We start from the raw sequence: 24,530 nt of genomic DNA on the forward strand, positions 1-24,530 counted from the left end.
AGATGCATTTGTTTGGAAGTTCTTGCCTTGAAGTGTGGCTTCACGAAAGCAAAGATTCTGCCTTATTATGCAGCTTGATAGCAATGTGGCTTTTCAGGTCTGCCTTCACAGCAGTATGCTAATCTTGCCGTGGAGCCAATTAGACAGGAGCAAAATCTGAACATAGCCCACTCCTTCACTTTGTACTTAAGTTCCCAAATATTTTGATGTGGGCTATATACATAAAATTATGGTAAGTCACCAGCGCACTGCATTTACCTTAACACCACTGTGTGCACCTTTTTCAGTGAAACTGTTGCATAGACATTTAGCATATATGCCCACCAGTATTATTAGTCATTTTTAACAAAGACCCATGAAAAACCTGGTGCCCCTACTAAGCCACAGGACGTCCCTGTGCCCACCCTGATGTAAAGAGAACTAAATATTTCATTAGAAAAAATCAATAGTTGCATTAAAATTTTAGTGATTAAAGTAACAATTTTAAATAGCTGCAAATGTAGAGTGATAACATTCATGCTTGTGGTATTCAGTACATGACAAACTTCAACAATGTAACTGAACAAAATCTGTGATACCAAGTATGATATGTACTTCACCCAAACAATTACTGCGGCCTTTGGGTACATGCAAATAAAGCACTGGCAATGCTCTTTGCGAGAACCTTCTTTGGGAAGTATGTCAAGTAAACATTTCAGAAATAAATAGCGGCAGTTGTAGAACTCGCCACACCTTGAGCAAAAGATGCCAAGGCATCCCTACAGAATGCAAAAGCCACCAAAAGTCTCTGCATATAGGGACATGACATTACAGTTGGTAACACTAGTGCACATCCAGAAGTATCAGTAAGAACGACGAGCTCAATAAATGAAATGCCAACAAAGGAGCCAACCATCACTACTGCTTTTTAGGAAATGCCAACAATACAGTCAATCTGCGATATAATGAATTCGAAGGGGATTACGAAATAGCTTCATATATCGATAATTTGAAATATGAACTATGCCTATCTGAAACTCATCTGAAAGGCACTTCTTGGACAGTCTCCCGAGATGAAGAAAAGCGGTAATTTACGTATTTGTTTCTGCAATGCCATGACAAATGCACAAGAGTTAAGTTGTTTTTTGCAGATGAATATCACAAGTAACTCGCATTGTGGAATGTTCTTTGATAAACTTATTGCAACGCTAACAATAAAAGCCCGTATTGCCTGCCAGTGAGAAAGTGGTGCGCCTTGCATGCGTGGATGTGCTTGTTGCACATTTGTATTCAGAAAAAGGTAGAAATGAATGAAGCACGGAAGCAAACCAGCCCATAAGGATCTTGCCACCATCAGCGCACCTGTACTGCGAATCGCATGTAAATGTGCCAAGCCATGTATCCATTACAATACACCCTTTAAATGGTTAAGCGTCATAGGTTGGGAATGATTCAACCAGGCAGGCGCTTTTATATTCGAAAGTAGCTTTTAGCCTGCAGAACACCAGACTTTGTTCCCACTGGCACGTCCTTGCGAGTACGAATTAAACGTGTTTGGCGTGGACCGTGGGCCTACGAATCGCACAGAGAGTCGTGTGTGCCCCTCCGTAATATTCGTTTTATGAAGCGTATGGTGGTTTTGTTAAATGCAAGTTGTCATGTAAAAATCTGTCCAAGAGGAAGTTGGGATCAGATTCAGTTTGACTGCTCACGATACCCTAAAATGCCATTCACGCAAACAAGTAAAGCCCGGCCGTGCAGACATCTACTGTTTGGCATCCCATGTCTGGAGAGCCCCGCAGTGAAATGATAAGTGCCATCCATGCATTCTTGTGGAACGCACACATCAGTCTGGGAGCCCTTTTGCACTCTTGAAACAGCATGGTGGCGGCAGGTAGTATGCTTCACCGCATTACGCGGCTTTGTTGCGGTGAAGCTTACTTTATAAAGCAAATTTTTCATTATAATGGAAAAAAAGAAGAAAAAGAAAAGAAAGCTTGCAGGCATGAGCATCCACACTGTGACAGACAGACCTTGCTCATTTCTGCTGCTGCCCTTCATATTCAAAATGATAGCATCTGCCACAAGTGTGCCGTTTTGTTGGCCTAAATATTTCTGATGAAGCGAGAAGCGATCGTGGTTCTGTTAGGACAAGCACACTTGCAGGGTTGCAGCATTTTATATATTGAATGTAGCGGTGAACAGGAATTCGATGTACACAGTGGTCCTTTATGAAAGGGAACACGTGAGCGCGTGGCTTGTGCTCTGCAGAGGTAGTTACCATATATGGAGCATATACGGCAACTCTAGAGCACAGATGCTGAAGCTGTTCTGGTGCAGCATGGTGCAGGAATTAGCGTTTGTATCAAGACGGCACAAATGGCACAGGAGTCCCCCCCCTGACTGAGGGTAATCAAGAAGAGTGAAGCTAATTAAAATTATTTTGTGAAATTATTAGACTACAAGGTTAAATCAATGGAGCCTAATCAAGAATATTTAAGAGTACCTTGAGACCAGCTAGATATATTTAAGCAGTCTTAATTATTAATTAATCAACCAAATACCATTACACAAATAATTAAGTCTACATAAAGAATTAATGAAACAATGCGGTTTAGTTACCTAAGGTAAAGTTTGACCTGGTGCACTTGTCTCCTAAACCTCTCTGAATGAGGTGAGGTTTATTCATGCTATGCGGAAAGTGGGGAGCCAGAGCTGCGTACTGCAAAAAAAGCATGCAGAAAGTCTACTGGAGTTGTCTAAATATGCATAAGTCTGCCCCCAAATTTAAGTTGCCCACCCCCAAATTTCAAGTTGGCCTACCCTGAAATTTAAGTTCGCCCACTCCTACTATAGACTTCCCCATGCGTTTTCTATGGACCCTACATATCCCTATGGGTATTCTCTCTAATAATTCTTTTTAAATTGTTCCTCATTGCTTATAAAGCCACCAATCATCTACATTTACACTATTACAATAATCAGGGCGTCTGCCAAGTTGACATTTCCAAATTCCCAGTGTTCTTCAGGTTTTCCCCGAGTGCCTTTGCAAAATTCCCTGAGTGACACAGAGCTTTGTTTTATGAGAAGACAGGCTGTCACCATGTTGCCCGATGCTGTCACTCTCTAGTAAGCATGTTAAAAAAAAAGAAACACCTTAACACAGTTTGGATAGTAAGGAGTAGTAGTGTTTATTTTATTCAAAACAGATGGGAGGGGTGTAGGAGTTGAGGAGGACTTCGGGATGAAAAAAACTTGGGAGGTTTATTTTACATTATTTACAGTGAGATGAGAGTCAAGTAACTGTCGTACAGTCATTACGAGCCGGCAGCAACTCGGACGCTGCGGCCCGGGGCAAGAAGTTCGAGAGAGGTGAATCCGGGAATGCTCTACAAATCCTGGAATGCTCTTCTGCTGCTCCCGGTCTGCGTCTTTTAAACCCTTCGAGGTCTGGAAGACGTGTCATGTTCGGCCAATGGGAGAGTCCGCTAAGATGCCATTTTCAGCCAATGGTAGGCGCCTGTGCGGTGGTGTAACACCTGGCGGCTCCCTGCGGTCTTGCCTTGCTGACTTACGATGCTGACTTACGTGCCGTCACAAAGGCGGACGGGGGGGCGACGCTTGGGCCCCAATTGTCCGAGGGCCCCCTACTCCCGGCGGTATGGCCTCGCTGGCTTGCAAATGCCCTCTTCAAAGGCGGCTGGTGCGACGCTGCCAGGCCTTCCCGGTACATCACAGCCGTCTGGCTTCGGGACTCACGTTACCTGGAACACTGCTGGGCTATCCCCTCAAGCAGTGAATAGCTCCACCGGCTGTGTAAGAAGTGGGGGCCTTCAACTTGTTTGCACGTGCGCTCCTCTGGAATGTGCTTTCCGTGTTTCTGCGCTTCTCAATTAGCTGTGCTGCGATTCGACGTGGTCTGGGGAACTCGAAGGGGGCTCAGAAAAAGGTCCCGTATCTAACAGCTCGTCCTCGCCCCGGAAGTTCTGAATGGCCGGTGAATTCAATTCGCTGGCCATGAGGAACGCTGAAAGAACCTGCAGGGTACTGGGGTCGAGCCTCGTTTGACGAACTTCAGGATCCTGGGCCCTGGAGAACATACGTCAAACAAACAAAACAACACAGCGCTGCACCACGCGTAAGCGCAGGCTCTTCACCCCTGACTCGCCAGGATATTACTGAGTCAAAATGAACCCTTATCTTTTATTTCCCCAATTTTGACAAAGCAGTTCCAACCACCTCTCCAAACCGCTATCCATTTCTCCCCAAATGCCGACAAGACCACAGTACTATTGTTGTTGCAAAACAAAGGGTCGTTGACGTTGCAAACAACAAATGAAAACAGCCGAACATAACTTAAGTGGCCTAACTACACGAACAGCATGTTTCCAATCTATCGCAGTGGCGTACTTATCGCACGTATTGGTGCCACTGAACAATCTGGTCAACCTCACAAGTACGTAATCACAAGCGCACTAGCCTTGTGGTCACTAAACAGAACGCGTACTTGCATTCTAGGCAAACTTTTCATTCACGCTTACTCACGTTTCTTCCCTGAAAGTCCTACAGGACACGCGATTTAAACGAACAATTAAATTTGTGGGACTTACACACTCCGCAGAACCCATAAAATAATGCGTCTTTTAATAACTCGTTCCACGCATACTTATCAGAGAAGTCAGAATACGGCTGCCCTCATCACACACACGAGCAACCCAGTCATAAATCTGCTTCCTTCCGTCCACACAGGACACGCGCTGAAGGAACTAAGGACGCTTCTCAATGCAAATGATGCACTTACTGAAAACCTACGCGGTTAACCTTAGAAAATAAAAAAAAACGCTTATAAAAAAAGAAGGTTAACTAAAACACGCGCGCGTTACGATAGGCCTCTCAACAATAACCTTGACACTCAGGTTACTTACACACACACAAAAAAAGAAAGCCTATCTGCTTATTAATGAACACCTCGCGATACTACGTATACAAAAAAAAAAAAACGCCTCTTTCAAATCCTGAGCTTCCCAAACAAAACATAAACAGAGCTCATACCTTACATATTGAAAGGAACTTACATCGCGAAAATTACCAGGTGCTCAAAAATAAAACAAAACAGAACATTTTACTTCTACGGAAGCTCTTTTTGCCTCCCGTTCCAAACGTTTACGTCTGACTCATACTTTGAGCCGTACCCGAGGTGGTCGCGGTTTGAAAGCTACTCTGGCTGCCGAGGAACAACAAAAGGGCTGACTCATTATCAGCTCCCCCAAGACGTTACGGTCTCCTGCCAATTTGCGTCCTGGCGCCCCGCTTTCCTCACAAACTCGATTGACCGCGTCGCTACACCCCACCTGGTCTTGTCCTGCCACCTTGCGCTTCTTCGTACTGCACGCTGAGCTTTGAAAAGAACTACGGAATGACGAGGAGTTTAACTGCCCCGTGCCCTTTGTCCGCGTCCGTGCAGAACATGCTTCGCGGTCCCCCCCTTTGACCAGTGGCTCGAACGTTTTGAATGCGTCAACATCGTCCGTGATGACCGCACCTTTTTCCTCGTGCCCTGCCCTTTTGGGTTTCTCGCCATCTTTGGCAGCGCTACATTAGTTACCGTCTTTCGGTCTTTACCGCACTTCTTTTTACGGTGCTTTCTCTTTGCACTCGCTTTCATGTCGCCTTCTCGTGCCTCGTGCTGGCCGGTACACATTTCGTCGGCCCGAATCGGTCTCTTACCCGCACAGTCCGAGTGATTTAGATTTAAATCTACTCTCACTTTGCCTCGACTGGTGGACAGCCCAACCGACTCTGGAACAATGCAGCAGGCTTTACTCGAGTTATGCAACTCGCACTCTTGCGAACTGCCCTCTACTGCATTGCCCAGCTCACGCTGTGCATCGGCACACAGCCCGTCGGTATCGATCGCTGTCTCACGCGCACAGTCCGAATGATTAACAACGGAATCATCCCTATCTAGGCTATCTAGACTGGCGGAGAGCCGCACCGATCCCTGAACAATGCAGTTGTTCTCTCGTGAACTACGGAGCTCGCCATCCTGAACACTACTATCAACTGCATCGTGCAGTTCGCACTTCACTTCTGCACGCAGATCTGGCTCTACATGGGTGCTCGCGTCTGTCGGGTCAGCAGTACCCTTTTCTTCGCTAGCAACCTCGCTAACATTACAAGCGATGCACGCGCGCGGTGGTAACTGTGCCAATTTGTTCGCAGCTGGCCTAGCTGTCTCTACAGTCATCTGTTGGCACAGCACCTTGTCGCTCTCCTTGCAGCCTTTAATGGCCTCTGTTGCCACTAAGGCATCGTTAGCAGCTAGCCTTTTCCCTTCACTCATGAATCTGCAGCCAATCTCACAGGCACTACTCTTCTCGGCTTTTGGCGAAAATCCGCTCGATGCTGCCTCATTCTTTCGCTCTGTACTACCTACAGAATTCTCAGACAGCCGTTGTCTCTGTGCGATTAACTGATCCCAATACTGTATCTCTTTAACCAGTGCTGCCTTTTCTCTCTCATACTTTTGCTCACGCTCACGCTTACGTTCCCGATACTCACGTTCGCGTTCATTCTCACGTTCGTGACGCTCACACTTAAGAGTAAGTTCTTGAAGCTCACGCTTCCGTTTATTCTCGCGTTCTTCACGCTTATGCTCACTCTTACGTTCACGACGGTCACGCTCCCGTGGTTCCTGCATCACCTCCCAAGCAAGCTCAATGCTTTTGCCATCATTGCCACTATTGTTAATCGCCTTTATGATAGCTGGAGTTTTCATCCGTTCGTCCGCCTCAACTCCCAAATCGTCGCACACCAACAACAAGTCTAACCTCGTCAACCTTCTAAGATCCATGGCAGCTGCCCCGACAGGTGGTTAGAACTGTTTTCCTTAATTTGTGCAAACACACAATGCAACAAACTCCCGATTCCCAGAACTATCAGAATGAACACACAACATTTGAGTCTGGCGAATCATAAGGAAAAAAACCACGCGCTCACTTACGGTTGCAGCACCCTGCCATCCGGTTCATTCGTCCGCTGTTCCCGGTTCCTCCGGACTCCCTGGGTCGAAGGCTCGCTCCTTCTTCGCTAGTCCCAGTTTCTTCGGACCTCTTTCGACGAAGGCTCTCTCTTCTTCGCTCTTCCCGGTTCCTTAGGATCTCTCTCGACGAAGGTTGATCCGTAGCGCTGCCACCAGCTGTTGCATTCGGAGGCGATCTCACCGCTGCCAACCAGGAGTTGAGGACGAACTTCGGGATGAAAAAAACTTGGGAGGTTTATTTTACATTATTTACAGTGAGAAGAGAGTCAAGTAACCGTCGTACAGTCATTACGGGCTGGCAGCAACTCGTACGCTGTGGCCCGCGGTAAGAAGTTCGAGAGAGGTGAATCCGGGAATGCTCTACGAATCCTGGAACGCTCTTCTGCTGCTCCCGGTCTGCGTCTTTTAAACACTTCGAGGTCTGGAAGACGTGTCATGTTCGGTCAATGGGAGAGTCCGCTCAGATGACGCCATTTTCGGCCAATGGTAGGCACCTGTGCGGTGGTGTCACGCCCGGCGTCTCCCTGCGGTCTTGCCTTGCTGACTTACGATGCTGACTTACGCGCCGTCACAAAGGCGGACGGGGGGGCGATGCTTGGGCCCCAATTGTCCGAGGGCCCCCTACTCCCGGCGGTATGGCCTCGCTGGCTTGCAAATGCCCTCTTCAAAGGCGGCCGGTGCGACGCTGCCAGGCCTTCCCGGTACATCACAGCCGTCTGGCTTCAGGACTCACGTTACCTGGAACAGTGCTGGGCTATCCCCTCGCTTTCTGGAAGAGCCAAGCAGTGAATAGCCCCACCGGCTGTGTACGAAGTGGGGGCCTTCAACTTGTTTGCACGTGCGCTCCTCTGGAATGTGCTTTCCGTGTTTCTGCGCTTCTCAATTAGCTGTGCTGCGATTCGATGTGGTCTGGGGAACTCGAAGGGGGCTCAGAAAAAGGTCCCGTATCTAACAGGGGTTAGTAAAATGCACAGCAAATAAAATATATTAAAAAAAATGGTAAGGACCATTGCAAATCAAGTTAAACATTTTCAAATACGAATAAAGAGAGATGCATGCAGAAGCTTTTTTGAATATGAGCTATTTCTATCAACTGATAGCAAGCTCATTGGTATGAGGCCCGAACTTTGTCACAAGTGAGCTCTCAGCAGCTGGAAAATCAAGCTCAACTGTCCTGACATACTCTCAACCACACACGCCCCAGTGCTGTGTTTCACTGCTCTAAAGAGTTTATTTTGGTTTGAATGAGCGACACGTGCATTTCGGCGTCAGCCAACACTGTTTTTTGGCTCCTTCAAAGAAGCGGCGGCACACTTCCTTTCCCGTTCATTCCTCAATGTGTTGGTCCTTTCTGTTCTTGTCCTCCTGCCACCACGCGTACGCCCTGCAGACCATCTGAAGCATCCTCTTGGTTAGTTGTACTGTCAACGTCATATTTTTCAGACTCCCTAGGGGCTGTGAAAACGTTGGAAAAATCGGGCAGTACGAATTGTGACGAAGAAGATCGGCAGGCTAAAAAGCCCCGTTGCCATTGGCTGCGCCCTAGCTGCCGCTGCCGCGTTGGTCGCTGCTTCTCTAGGACCCGAATAAACCCCCTTTACAATTGGTGGAGCTGCTGGGTACAACAGGAATTCTGGAACTTCCCAACCGGACACTGCAGCATGTCTTCATTATGCCGGAAGGACCACCACAACCACAACCCGCTGCCCGGTGACTACCGTGGTCTGCCCCGGACCATTGTGTCAACGCAACCCACCCACCTTCAGCAGTACCGAAGACCATGACGTAGAAGACTGGCTCGCTGACTACGACCGGGCGAGCATCCACAACCACTGGGACGACACCAAAAAACTGAATTACGTATCCTTTTATATTAGCAGTGTCGCCAGTGTGTGGCACCGCAACTATGAACGTGATCTCACGACGTGGACAGCCTTCAAAACTAACGTGATGGAAGTATTCGGGCGGCCCGCTGTTCTCAAGCTTCGCGCCGAGCAACTTTTGCGCAGTCGTGTGCAACAGTGCGGGGAGACATTTACTAGTTATATAGAAGATGTTGTCGACCTCTGCAACGGCGTCAATGTCACAATGGCTGATGCCGAGAAGATCCACCATATCTTAAAAGGCATTGAAGACGACGCCTCCCAGATGCTGTTGGCGAAAAATCTGGCGACAGTCTCTGAACTCGTCAGTCTCTGCCAAAGCTTCGACAAACTCCGCAAACAATGCATAGCCACCCGCCAATCTCCTCCTCAGGCAACTTCAATGTCGAGCTTGTCTGTTTCCCCAGATAACACGTCGCTGCTGCTGCAGATCAAGGAGTTCGTCCGTGAAGAGGTGGCTCGTCAGCTTTCTCTGATTCCCCTTACACACGGCCAGTCGAATTCTCCAATGGCGCCCGCTCTCCAATCTGTCATCAAGGAGCAGGTAGCCAACCCCATTCCACCTTCTCTCCAGCAGGCTCTGGTTGCCGCTCCCCTGACGTACACCGAAGTTGCTTCGAGGCCTGCACCACAGACCTACGGTCCCCTTCGCCCGCCTTTGCGCCCGCCCGTATCCGCTGCAGTCCGGCCACTGGTGCAGTATGCACGACTACAAGATCATTGGCGCACGGAAGACAATCGCCCAATTTGTTTTTATTGTGGCCGTGCTGGACACGTAGCACGTCACTATCGCCTGCTTACACCGAACGTCTCCAACAATGTGCGTCCATATGCGCCACGTTTCCAACAACGCCGCAACTATTCTGACACCTTTGAATCCCCTGCCGTCGAGACCGCATTCTCCGGTCGCCATTCACCTTCTCCTCTCCACCGCACCCTTTCCCCCATGCACCGTTGGCGGAGCCCTCTGCACCAGGAAAACTAAAAATCACAGTTCAGGAGGTGAGAACTGCGGTGTCTGTGAAATGTATAAGGCCTCACACTTCCCCGAAAAACGTTACTGAAGTCGCAATAGAAGGAACATTGACGCTAGCACTTGTTGACACCGGCGCTGCACTTTCAGCGATAGATGCCCGTATTTGCCGCAAGATAGGAAAAGTGACGACGCCGCTTTCTGGACTGTCTCTTCGCACTGCCAACGCGCAGCACGTCGAGCCATCCGGCGCCTGCACTGCTCGTGTCGTCATTCAGGAGGTCCTCTATATTATAGAATTCATCGTGTTGCCATCTTGTTCACACGACGTCATATTAGGTTGCGACTTTCTCTCCGCACATCATGCGATCATTGACTGCGCCCGCGCCGAAATCGAGCTGTTTCAGTTTTCGGGCGATATTATCACTGACCAGAGGGACCCTTGTCACAAAATCATCGTTTCTGAACACACCGTTATACCTGCCTGGTCTACCGCCCTTGTCAGTATCTCTTGCGACTCTGTAAATGACGGAACAGCACTCTTCGCTCTGTCTGAACTTTTAGTTCACCGCCGTTCACTACTACTGCCGTTCGCCATCCTCGAGTTCAAAACTGGCGCCTCTCTGATGTGCATGTCAAACCCATCGGCTGAACCAATTACTTTACGCTGCCCTGAAAGCCTTGGCAGAGCAGAACCCCTGGCCTCATCTTCAATATTTGACACGACGGACGACTCCACTTATTTTGCCGCTCTCGAGGCATCAAATCCTCAGTCACTGCTGCATTCGTTTACGCCAGCTATTGCCAGTGACCTTACGTTGACGCAGCGCGATGAACTTCTTCACTAGCTCGAAGGCTTCTCTTCTTCCTTTGACTGCCAAGCAACATCCCTCGGCCGCACGACTGTCTTGCACACCATTGACACTGGGAGCCATGCGGCCATTCGGCAGCATCCCTATTGAGTATCGGCGACTGAAAGACGCGTTATCAATGACCAGGTGAACGATATGCTGAAACGCGGTGTCATCCAGCCTTCTAGTAATCCCTGGGCATAACCAGTCGTCCTAGTTAAAAAAGAAGACGGCACCATACGATTTTGCGCGGATTATCGAAGGCTTAACAGGATTACCCAAAAGGATGTATACCCGTTGCCACGTATCGACGACGCCCATGACTGTTTGCAAGGTGCGGAGTTTTTTTCCTCCTTAGATCTCCGCTCTGGCTACTGGCAGGTGCCCATGGCTGACGCTGACTGTTCTAAAACTGCGTTTGTAACACCAGACGGCTTGTATGAATTCACCGTAATGCTGTTCAGTCTGTGCAATGCGCTCGCCACTTTTGAATGCATGATGGACGGCATCCTGCGCGGCCTGAAGTGGCACACTTGTCTCTGCTACCTCGACGACGTTGTAGTCTTTTCCCCTGATTTTCCGACCCATCTTCGCCGTTTACATCAAGTTTTGACCTGTCTCCGGAATGCTGGGCTCCAGCTTAACTTAAAAAAGTGCCTATTTGCAGCTCGAAAACTGACTATATTAGGCCATGTTGTCTCCAAAGAAGGCATCCTTCCTGATCCTGCTAAACTTCGCGCCGCATCCGAATTCCCGAAGCCCACTAACTTAAAATCACTATGCAGCTTCATTGGCCTATGCTCCTATTTTTGTTCGTTCGTAATTTTGCTACTGTGATCGCACCACTAAACGAACTCCTACAAGGTGACAATGTACTTTCTGCTTGGTCGGAGGCCTCCGATGATGCCTTTACGACTCTTCGTCACCTACTCACGTCTCCGCCGATCTTGCGCCATTTTGATCCAAGCGCACCTACAGAATTTCACACTGACGCCAGTAGTGTCGGCCTTGGTGCCGTGCTCGCACAGCGTCAGAACCCTAATGCCGAATACGTGGTCGCTTATGCCAGTCGTACACTCATAAAAACTGAGGCCAATTACTCAGTAACAGAAAAAGAGTGCCTGGCTATCGTATGGGCTCTTAAAAAATTTTGCCCATATCTCTATGGTCGACCCTTTGACGTGGTGACGGATCATCATGCTCTTCGCTGGTTGTCTAACCTCAAAGACCCGTCGGGCCACCTCGCTCGGAGGGCCCTCCGAATTCAGGACTATGACATGCGTGTCGTCTATCGCTCTGGACGCAGACACTTTGACGCCGATGCCCTCTCGCGCTTCCCAGTAACTTCCGACATCAGTACTTCTACCTACAGACCTGATATCTCACTGCTTAACATCCTGGCCATTGCCTCAGAGCAACGTAAAGACCCATGGATTGTCATGATATCCTACTTTTTGTCAAATCCTCCGGCAGCTTCGGCACCTCGAGTGTTACGCCGACAGGCGCAGCATTTCACCATCTGCGACGGACTTTTGTACCACCGCAACTACCACAATGACGGCCACACATGGCTCTTAGTAGTGCCCCGCCACCTGCGACGAGATTTATGCTCCGCTTTTCACTCTGATCCACAGTGTGGTCACGGTGGAGTGTCGAAAACCTACACACGGCTTCGCCTACGATATTATTGGCGAGGGAAGTACAACTTCGTCCACAAATACGTACGCTCCTGCATTGTCTGCCAACGCCGCAAATGTGTCCCGCATTTCTCCACCCGCTTCCCTGCCCAGCTCAGCCATTTGACCGCGTCGGCATTGATTTATACGGGCCTCTTCCATCTACTGGCTCCGGCAACCGATGGATTGTTGTAGCCGTAGATCATTTGACACGATATGACAAAACCACCGCCTTGCCTGCCGGATCAGCAAAAGACGTCGCCTCATTCATTCTGAACAACTTTGTTCTCCGCCATGGCGCACTCCGTGAACTGCTGAGCGATCGGGGTCGCGTATTCCTCTCGAACGTCCTGCAGTCACTCCTATCTGAATGCCAAATTATTCACCGCACTACTACTGCTTATAATCCACAAACCAATGGCTTAACAGAACGATTCAACAGAACTCTTGGTGACATGCTATCAATGTATGTTGCGTCTGACCACTCCAACTGGGATCTTGTACTTCCATTCGTCACATACGCCTATAACACTGCCTCTCAAGCCACTACTGGATTCCCACCATTCTTTCTGCTTTACGGCCGCCATCCCTCCAGCACCATTGATACAGTTCTCCTGTACCGGCCGGACCCTGCTGAGTGCTCACCTGTTTCTACGGTCACTCAGTACGCCGAGAAATGCCGACAACTGGCCTGTTCTTTGACGTCTGCTCAACAGTGCTGCCGAAAAGAGCACCATGACCTAAGCCCACCCCCTCACCCCTTCCCTACAGACTCACTCATGCGGCTTTGGGTACTGCCTGTTGCTGCCCCTGGCCTTTCGTCCAAGCTCCTCCCGAAGTACCACGGGCCCTACCGCGTGGTTGCGCAACCATGACCTGTTAATTACATGGTCCAGCCCGTGTCACCATATCCCGATCTGTGTTGTCGGGGACGAGAGACTGTCCACATTGACCGGCTGAAGCCATATTACGATCCTCTCACCTCTTCCTAGATCGCCAGGATGGCTACTCTTCAATTCCAGGGGTGATTGTGACGAAGAACATTGGCAGGCTAATAGCCCCGTTGCCATCGCGTGGCTCATACCCAGTTCGTTCACTGGCTGTGCCCTAGCTGCTGCTGCCGCGTTGGTCACTGCTTCTCCATGACCCGAATAAACCCCCTTTACAGAATAAATGAATAAATGTCTTTTACTGTCTCAAATCGCCACAGGCACATCTAAAAAAACTCTGAAGGCCTGCCACTACACATATCGGTGCTAGTACTGTGACAAAAGACAGCGGGCGCACGCGTGTATAATTAAGGAATACATGCTGCGTCCTGTGATAATTGCCCCTTTGCCACACTTGTTAAGCTTTGCCACACTACTTCGCATATGCTTCACCGCGTAATATTTCTGTACTGAGATGAAGCTGACTTTCGGGAACCGGCATTATGCAACGCGCCGTGCTCTCAGAGCTTCGAAGTCAATTGTAAGGATTAGAAAGGCGGAGTTGGTGCCATTGCTGACAGCGGTGAATTCTCGCAATGAAAAACAAGGCACCGAACGCCAAGCAGCTTAACAACGAACGTCGAAGCAGCTAGGCATAGCGTTGCTGTGGTGGTGGCTACGCCTCGAACCCGCATGCGAGAGCGCCGGTTCGAGGCGGTGACAGTTTTAGTTTAGTGTAACAGACTATTGATTGTTTTAGTTTAGCATGCACTATACCATTGCATACGCGATAAGAAAGTGGGTCGTCAATGTGCATGCGCAGAACGCTAAACGACCCATAGAATATAGCGTACGCTAAGCAGTGCACATTTATTAGTTTTAGTTGGCCTGCGAGATCTTCTGATCTTAGAGGCTATATGCCATTGTAGTGGTTATCTCCCAACTTCACCTATGAGTGGCACTGACATCTCGAAGGTTGCTTTCGTTAGGCTTTGAGTCGTTCGAAATGGAAGCAATCTCGAAAACTCCGCAAGGTTATCCATAAAACTCTGCTGCCGAAGTGGCTTGAGGCTAAGCGAAAGCCGTTTACACAGTCATTTGCTATGAATGCAGTGAATTTTACAAAAACGACAAATTCAATTCGAAGTGGGCAGCTGGGACTGGTGCCATGTTTTATGCAAACAACGCAAAGATGATAACACTAAATCTCAGAAATAGCGTGCTTACGCTATACGCTATGGGTCATTTAGCGTTCTGCACATGCGCAGTGACGACCCGCCATTTTATAGCGTACTCAATGGTATAGTGTACGCTAAGCTAAAACTATCTATTTAACGTTACCATCTTTGAGTGATTAATGTAGCTTGCGTAAGACGTGGCGGTGGCCCCAGCCACCAGCTTCGAACTGAATTTGGCATTGCTTTTTTTCCAAAATTCACTTAGTTTGTAGCAAATAACTGCATAAACGGGCTTTGCTTAGTCTCAGGCTGCTTTGACAGCAGAGTATTGTGGATAATCTTGAAGAGTTTTCGAGATCAGTTCTTGTTTCCAATGTGTCCAAGCCTAATGACAGAAACTTCTGAGACGCCCCTGCCACCTAACGGTAAAGTTGGTAGATAGGCGTGACGACATCCTATGGCCTCTAAGATAAGGAAATTTCAAAAACTATACTGGAAAGCTTGTACTGCTTGTACTATTTTGCCACAGATCGGTGGTCATAGAAAGTACAAATACAACGCGCTCCTGGCTTTCGTTGCACTGCCTCTTGCACTTTCTGGACGCACACACAGATAGAATCAATTAGGTGCACTATGTATGAGAAATTCAAAGCGTAATCCAATAGTGTCCTGCACGTAAACTACGCTATCACACTATAGTAAAACTAACTTTCTGTAAAATTCGTTTGCAGAATGGTAACGCTATTTCCCTTAACCCCGCTTTTGAGCTAACATTAAACAAAAACTGTCTAATCAAAATGGTGGCGGTAATGGCTTTGACTATTGCCATTTTGGACATGCGGTCACGGCAAAAAGTTAGGAAAATGGGATGGCGGAGGGTTCTTGCGTCTAAAATTTCAGACGTTCTTGTACACTGACTCTACGGGGTATGTGGTGGTGCCGCAAAGACATCTGAAGTATCGGGCATGTCCCAAAAATCGGTCGTTGTCTGTACATTGACAATTCTTCCAGCTGATGACACGGCATCAAAGACGATTCGTTACGATTCCTCTGTTACTCAAGCTAGCATTAGCGCGACTTTTGTTCCCTTTCAATAAAATTGCAGCTAATTTTCCCTGATAGAAGCACAATTTCCCTAAGTTTTCCCTGAGTATTTCCAGACTATTTAATATCCCCGAGAATTCCTGGTTTTTCCATTTGGTAGACACCCTGAATGAATAAATGGCACAACTTCACACATTACGGATTTTTGTGCAGATACAAGGCATTACACTTCTTGCGTGGCAGACAGAACTTGCTGGGGTACTCGCCAGAGAATGCTTATGCATTAAAATATGCAGGAAGTGCCTATTAACTAGCAGGCATATGTTGGCACTTCCATGTTTCAAGTGTGCTACCATACCGAGTGCGGTTTGCTAGCCGCAGACGCTGCGCTGCAAGACCCTGCCCATTGCAAAACCATCTCATGTGGGAGGGACTCCAACAGTCAACTGCCTATCAACCGTGCCTGGTTATTCTGGCTGCCAATAGAAGACGTTACAAGCGGAAGTGCATCCCCTTGCTGCCTGTTGCTGGCACTCTACGCAGCCTCCAAAGAGCAGAGGCCACGTGCTCGTGTGTTCCCTTTCATAAAGGTCAATGCTGTATATACAGCAAAGTATATTTACATATGGTAGGTGAAGGCACCATAGACACCCATATGTCTTGCAATGGCAGCTTGTGGAGGCATGGCAGTGCCACCTACATTTCGCGGGGACAACTACTCAGCGGAAAAGAAAAAACTGTTTGCCCTTGGAGACTTGATGCGCTGAGTCGCCTATTGCGCCTGCTAACACCACATAGCATATACAAACCACAGAACAGTACAAATGAAGCGTAAGTAAGAATATTCGCCGTAACATCGTGTCACAATGTAACCTGGATACATCCATTTGTATGTATAGACCTCATTCTATAACAGCACGCATTACACTGGTGAGCCTTGAAAGTTTTGCATGAATTCATAGAATTCATAGGAATGGGTTCACCCAGATTTTGAACTAAGTACCACACGCATGCGTCCGTAGTACCAACATACATCTGTTATTTTGGTGTTAAGATAAAGTGAACATTACATTGAAATAATTCACAACTACACTTTAATCTTCACTAACACAGCATGCATGCCATCTGTAGTTTTTTTATATCACTGAAGACATATAGAAACTTAATAGTTAGTGAAAAGGCACTTAAAAAATAAAGTTACTGATCAAATCTTATGAAGTTATACCACATATATTGCCATTACCTTCTATGGCTACGCATAAGAGAGTTTTGATGACATTACAATGCTGAATACAGTAATACAATCTCTGCATATTTCAGCACGCATCGCCATGAGCCATGGAGGAAGGAAAAATATAGGAGGGAGCATTACGTCACGCAGCCAACTTTGGAAAGCGAATGCTCCGTTAAGCCACAGTGGTGGCCCAACACGTGACCTCTTGCATAGAGATCACGAAGCAAGAATCGAAATTTGCTGAGATGTTTGGTTTCCAGTAGCTATGCCAGCAGTTTTTATTCAGTGCGCGCTTGGTCAGCTGCCTTGCCGTGACTCTGCCTGCAGAGCGGGAACACTAAAACCAACCGCGTACTTTGACATACAATCCCGCGCTGGGCCACCACTGGCCCAGCAGATTTTGGCTTGGATGGCGTTGCTGTATGCTCCCTCCTCTTTTTTCCTCCCTCTAAGCCATGAGCAAACTTAAGCAAGCCTGCATAGTTTAGTACTCATAATTATTTGTGAATTGAGGAAAACAATCTGTGACTTCACATATTTAAAATTCTATTTACACTGTCTGTACTTCTTCAAATTTTTCCATTTGCGACGTATTGGATGCATAATTTTCATAAACGAGTGTTTTGCCCCGCGAAATGTAGTCGCGCTTCAATTGCACGACTAATTGATGTCGCTGCTCATTGGTTTCAAACTGCATTTCAGCCTTGCCTTTGCGACCATGTGAATTGACCTTGCACAGAGTATGGTGCTATACTTTTATACATGTATAGGATTTCCAAGGGGATGTTAGAACAGTTTGATTTAGGCAGCAGTTCAATAGAGAGTTCTAAAATTGGGGCCCCAAAAGTTTGGGGCCCCAAAGAGCTTTGCAGGTTTTAGTGTTGGGGCATGCAGGAGTGAGAGTTTAGAATAGGGCTCTGCGTTTACGAATAGCGTCTGGCGTTTGCAGTGCCACTACGGCGTGAAAGAAAAGCTACTATAAATAAAAAAATACACCATCCTTATGACAAGAAGAGTAATTTTGACATTCGTGTTTCCATGTTTAATTACAATTTAGAGGTTATTCTATTAGCAGCGAGCAATTAGTTACGCTAAGTTTTGAGTAACCATCTTTACGTGTCTTCACCAGCCAAGTTAAACCATGTTAGGCCTACAAGCTATGAAATCGACCATCGAATTCGGAATCAGTGGCATCTAATGAATCAATCTTCATAACACAAGCTAGTTGAGAGAAAACAATAACTGCAGTCACTTCACCTAGCTCGCGAACTTCCAGCATTACCATGAATCGAACCCAGTTTGGTGCTAGGTTAGAGCTGTCCCTTCGATCGGTGCCGCCATGTTTGTTGATGCAAAGTTTTTGGGGCAGCTTTTGGTGCTGCCGCTAAACCAGTGAAATAGGGTGCCCGACGCAAAACCTAAATGCACATTGGGTCTCGTGCATGCGCAGCGGCTTCGACGCTATTTCTTTGGGGCCCCAAACGTTTGGGGCCTCAAATGTTTGGGGCTCCTATTCTATAACTCTCTAATATGTTGGGGTACGATATATCTGTGATCGACTGTACATGTGTTTGGCTACCTTTCCTTTGTATTGGTGCAACGAAGGTGAAAAGAGCTACTTTTGTGCTAACACAATTTCCAGCTTTTCCTGTGTAAAATGGATGCTGTGTAACACACAGCATCCATTTTAGTTCACTACAATCCTCAGATAAATAAATAACCAAGAAGCTTAAATCATTTGCTAAGGAAAGGGAACGCTATAAAATGTTAATACAATTGAACCTCAATACAGTCGCCGACCGTTTATTCGGACCTCACGGGGACTGCGAAAATGTCCGAATAAACAGGTGTCCGAAAAAGCAGATTGAGAAAAAAAAAATTAAATCCTTTATTTCCACGCACTTATTCGGGCTCGGCAGTGGGCTTGGGAAGAAATCGTGAATGCGCCGTTGCACGCTGCTCCGTTTACGCGCAATCAGATAAGCCGGAATCTCGGAGAGGGTCGTACGGTCACTATTAGCGGCTGGAAGCACAGTCACTGCTTGTACACGCTCCGCGTGCGACGGCAGCGTAGCACATGGTGCGTCATCTTCCGCCTCAGAGTCATCGTCCGGCGGTGCAGCAGAAACCTGACGAATGATCTTGCCGTCGTCGAGTTCTGCGCATGTCAGTACAGCAGTGTCAGCACCTATGAAACTGTCAAATGAGATGGTGTCCGGAATCGCAGTGCAACCACTGCGTAGGTCTCGGCAGAACATTTTCCGCGTCAGTAGGGAGCACATCGGAAGGCGACAAGTCTTGGGCCTCCCGGCACCCGCTTGTTGGCATTCCCCAGCGCAGTCTGCGCGGGCACTGTCGGCGCCATTAGACCCTTGACGCGATGTTTACGTATGCTGCGTTGGATCACCGAAACCTCGACACAGCACGCAAAGCAAACACCACCGTACCGACACCAGTCGCACAAACGAAAAACGCGGCCTGCTCGTAGCGTCTTGCGCAAAGAAAGAAATCAGCTGCTGGATTGTCTTTACATGGCTTACTAAGCTGAAACCGGAACTGCTGTAGAGCCACTCTATTTAACCAGGCAGAAACGATGATGATGAGTGGGGATTTCCAGTAGCACCACTTCGTGGGGCAGCAAGGAAGCTCCATTCAAAACAAAAATGGCGTTCAGCAAGTCGAACCATGCACCGGTCAGAGTCGGTGCATGGTGCTCTCGACCGAGTTGGCTCAAGGAGTGTCCGAAAAATCAGACGAGAGGTTGCATGGTGTCCGAACTTTCGGCAGTTGTTATACATTATGGTCTATGGGGAGAATGGCGGTGCCGTGAGGCTGACCGAATAATCGGGCATGTCCGAATTTTTGGAGTCCGGAAAATCGGTCGGCGACTGTATAACATGATATAAGAACGATCAAAATTCTAAACTTGGTCATACTTTATTTCAATGGAATATTTTCCTGCCAAAAATGTAGGATCTGACATGTTGTTGGCGACTGGAAATATGTATTTTGGTAGCAAAAATGTCAAATTTTTCAGGTGCCTCATTTTTTCTTATACCTGTGAAATTATCCAAACTTCACCATGGTGCTCGCACGTACCCCTAGAACCAATTGTATAATGGCGAGCAAAATTTTGAATGCTACATGATGCACTGATATATTTTTTTCATTATATGCACGTGCAATGCTGCAAACACGGCAGCTGTGAACAAAGTTGCCATCATATCACGACTTGCCACCAAACCCCAGCTTCAGTAGTTGACTTGAAGCTGTGTTGGTTAGACCTTGTGGCCAAGGAAGTACAGCTGTAACAAAAATTTACTGACGGCTGGTGAAGTAGCTTGCGACAAGTCATCGTAGGAAGCTCAGCATCGATAAGTTTGTGCCCATAGACCTCATCAGTGATCAATAGGGAGATGTAAATACAGTCAATGACTAAATTTTCGGACGCCCAAATTTTCGGACATGCCTGATATTTCGGACGTCTTCGTGGCACCACCACGAGCCCCATAGAATCAATGTATAAGGACATCTGAAGTTTCGGACGCTCGAACCCCCCGCCGTCCAATTTTCCAGACTTTTTGATGCGACGGAAGGTCCTTTGGCTCCTCGCACAGCGCCCTTGCGAAGGAAATGGACTTGCAGCCGAAGCATATCACCGCTTTGAACAACAACTAGCCGAATCTAGCCGTCACACACTGATTTGGTCTGGCCACGCTGGCTGTGTTCATCGCCGCAAATGGCCGCACTTCCCCCTCCGGCGGAGTTTCCAGAACGGCGCTATTTCTTTTGTTTGCACAGGCCACGTTTTGGCCTATGTGTTTTGGCTAGCGTGCTGTGTGGTTGTGCTGTTATGTCAAGTGTGCTCTGCGACGCTAGGCCTAGGTGCTTCGACGCTCGTCAGCGAACTCCACTGTTGGCAACTTCGCTTGCCTTCGATGGCCCCCACTTCGTCTTCATCGTCCTCGCCGATGGCATCGAAGCGCGGAAAGCAGTACTGTACCCACAGAAATAACTTTGAAACGATTTGCTGACGCTGACAATGAGCTCAACTTCTGCGCAGAACTGAGTGACGAGGGAATAGTCCGTCAGGTTGTGGGGGATTCAGAAGACTCCGATGTTGAAAATGAGGAGCCAATGCCTGAGCCACCTACAAGCGCCGAGTTGATGCGAGCACTGTTGACTCTTTCATCGGTGTACAGTGATGACATGACCCTTGCTCAGATCGAGGCGAATATGATCGCATGCAACCGGAACACTGTCCAAACAACAATCAAGTTCTTCAAGCCACTGCAGCAATAACACCGGCTGCCAGACGATGCACATGTACATAATAAACCGGCAGTCGGCTGCATACAGAGTTTCTGAACGCCTCTTTTTATAGCACGTTCATTGATGCTTTGGCAGGGTTTTGGAAGCGTGGTACTTCGCCCTTTACCTCTAGAGCCAAGAAAAAAAGAAAAAAAGTTGCGTTTTTTTGCATGGATTCATTTTTTCGGACGCCTGAATTTTCGGACGTTTTTACGTTCCCTAGAGGGTCCGAAAAATCGGTTGTTGACCGTATAAGGTAAATATAGCCGTAGTTGTGGAGTTCCAGACAAAGGTTGCCAACTCCTGTGTCTGAAAAACTGGCCGTCGACAAGCAGTGTGCGAATACTCAAAACTTCAAATAATTGACTGATTCAAATCGGACATTATTCAATTCAATTTGAAACACTTGTACTATTTGAAATATTAGAACCCACAAAAACTGTTGACAGTACTTGAAGTCAGCTTCGCCGCAGTATAGCCTTCTTATGTGGCGAAGCATATTAAAAATAAAGCGAGGCGCAGTCATGGGACCCCTGCTGGTGCTTATGGCTACCCGACGCTATCAGCTTAAGCACCTATACTGTGCTGCCTCTTCACGCACTTAGACAAAACCAGCTGCCAGATGGAAACTTCTCTATTTGTACTACTAATCTTGCTAGCTGCCTAAAAACAGTTTCCAAACTGCAAATAGTACCAAACGGAAAGCTTGGCAATGTTTTTATACCCTCGCTCTTAAGTAGTTGAGTACTACCAGGATGCTTCAATGGCAAACTGTATTACAAACCTGGCTTTAGAAACACGAAAAATTTCAATGTCAAGGAACCTAGATGTTTTAAATCAACAAAAGCTTCTGAAGAGGCTCCTTCCATGTCAGCACTGAGAAAAGATTTGATAAGCTCATCAACAAGCAGCAATTTTCACTTCCGCAAGCATGGGTTAAAAGTAGGGGTGTGCGAACCCAAATAGTAGATTTCGAATTGTATAATAATAATCATAATAATAATAATAACAACAACAATAATAATAATAACAATAATAATAATAATAATATTGAAAAGCCAAATATTGAATCAAATACTGAATATCAGAAAAATTTAACAATATTTCTTGCTTAGAAATTGAGCAAAAATATACGGTGCTCCACATGCTCGGGAGCCTCCTAGCATAGCATAACAAGAATGTTGCAAGCTATCAGTAACTTAGGAACACAGAAATCAAGATATACTGTGTGGTCTACTCTTATCAAAGGGAGCATGAAATTAGTATGCCAGCACTGATCACACCTCAGTTCTAGTCTATCAAGGTCTGGAATATATGTTTTCAATCAATAGAATTTCTATTGATTTTTCGGTTTTTCTCCAAAATACAAAAGGTCTATGCCAACTTTACAGTAGGTAGGTTATTGTAAGGCCAATTTGTGCAACATATGAAAGGACCGGGCATCAGGTGACTTGATCACTGCACCTCAGGCGCCATCCATGTCACTTTATTGTTGGGTTAGGCTTGATTTGCATCTGTCCACCTGTCACCCCCCCCCCCCCCCTTCCCATGCCCCCTTCCTCCCTGTTCATCCGTCACCCATTATCTCTTGCTATTGTTTTGCGAGGCAGTTTGTCAGCTTTCTGAGTGCCTGTCGGCTTTCCATAGCTGCTGTGAATAGATCTGTACTGATCTGACAATAAACCATAAGTTTAGTTGTCAACGACTGATGAAGCACCATCGATTAGGCCTAATGGCCAAGGCAGTGTGGCCGTGACGAAAATTCATTGCTGGCCGATGTAGTAATGGGTTGCAAGATGTCGCAGAATGCTTGCCACTAATATGTTTGTACCTGTGGCTCATCAGTGATCGATGGCTGTTGAAGTGATGTGAAGTTTGTCACCGAGTATCCAACAGGACCTGCATGCCTAACATTTAATTGGCTTGGTCTTCGCACTTTACGAAACATGCATTGCTTTTGCTGTCTTTCCCTCTGTCTGCATAGTGTGATCGTTTCAGATGGCCCTGTTGAGCCGGATGAACCTTTTACTGACTGAGGCGACCCCTGGCCAACATGGTGCCGTTCTGCAAATTGCGGCGTTCGCGCAGTGTGCGCGCAATCCCCACACTGAGCCCACCGTCGGGGAGGCCCATCTGCGGTGCTTTTGGCACTCCTTTTGTGCCAAAAACGTCAAAAAAAGTAAAACGCTCGCATGGGCAAACATAAAGAGTGTCTAAACTAAATATATAGAATGTTAAAAAATTGAATAGAAGATATTTGCAAAGCAAAACGAATTATTTGAATGTTCACTATTCAATTTTATTCAGTAATATTTAAGTATTTCCACACCCCTAGTTAAAGATATATGCATGATCAAATTTTGGGCCAGAAAGAAGATCCATGTGAGTGGTGGTGTAAGCTCAGTGCCAACTGTTGGCTTGGCTAGCGAAGAGGTACCTGCCAATGCCAGACTGCGCCCAGTCAGCAGCTCTTTTCAGTGTCTGAAGGGGGGGAGGGGGAGGGGAAATATCAGCGTGTATATGCTTATAATGAATATCTAATATAATGAAGCTATTTTTATGTCACATATGACATCGTTATAACGAGATTCAAATGCAGAAAGAGTAAGGCAAAGTTCTGGAGAGGGCACAAAAATGAAAGATTTTGGTACATAAGATTAACACAGCAAGTTAACAGCTTTTGTTTATCCTCAACCGTATGTGCATTCAGCAGTCAACTGGTGCTCTGCAAAAAAAACGACCATCTCTGTATAGTCTTTTTTAAAATCCCGGAAGCAGTTTACAAGTGATAAGATCTGCTACCATGCCGTGCAACGAGGATCCTGTAGCATGACTGGCATTCAAAGTCGGGAGAGTGAGGAGCACTGTCCTCCTCAAATTTCTGGGAGCTAGGGCAAATAAAAGTTCTGTGGGGCTAGTAGTATGAAGACACTTTAGTCATCCTATGATCATCCTTGCAGTGGCTTTGAATCTTCTGATAAGAGACTATACATAAGTGCAAGACACAAATTTACAAAAACTGTCCCACAGACCAACACCAGTCAATCTGGTAATTCAGGCACAGCTAACATTTCTTTTGTAACTACTTTCCAGTTAACTGCACCTGTGTCTCAGCACCTTGTATTATTTTTTCCACTTGAGCTGACTGGTATGCATGTGTGACGTATCTGCTAGTCTCAAGGTGGTAAGCTGTGCAGAAGATATCAGACCCTCAAGAAAGAGAGGTGGTCACACATATATACGTGCAAAGATAGATGCCTGCATAAAGCAAAAGCACTTGACTGTGAGATGAGCCCATAGTTTTGTCCTTAATAGTTTTGCCGAAGTGCACATGAAGGAAGAATGACAAAAATTAAAAATAAACAATCAGTTGCAACATGAGATGAGCCAATAGTTCTGCCCCTAATAGTTTCACAAAAGTGCACATTAG

At 47.0% G+C, this 24,530-nt stretch overlaps 1 protein-coding gene across 2 annotated transcripts in view; it reads right to left on the bottom strand.

The window, feature by feature from the left end:
• The window catches only part of Dora (zinc finger SWIM domain-containing dorado), a 217,181-nt gene that overhangs the window by 3,139 nt on the left and 189,512 nt on the right, over window positions 1-24,530 (bottom strand). The window lies entirely within an intron of this gene.

Source organism: Dermacentor albipictus, chromosome 1, assembly GCF_038994185.2.
Source record: "Dermacentor albipictus isolate Rhodes 1998 colony chromosome 1, USDA_Dalb.pri_finalv2, whole genome shotgun sequence".
Classification (NCBI taxonomy): Eukaryota; Metazoa; Arthropoda; class Arachnida; order Ixodida; family Ixodidae; genus Dermacentor; species Dermacentor albipictus.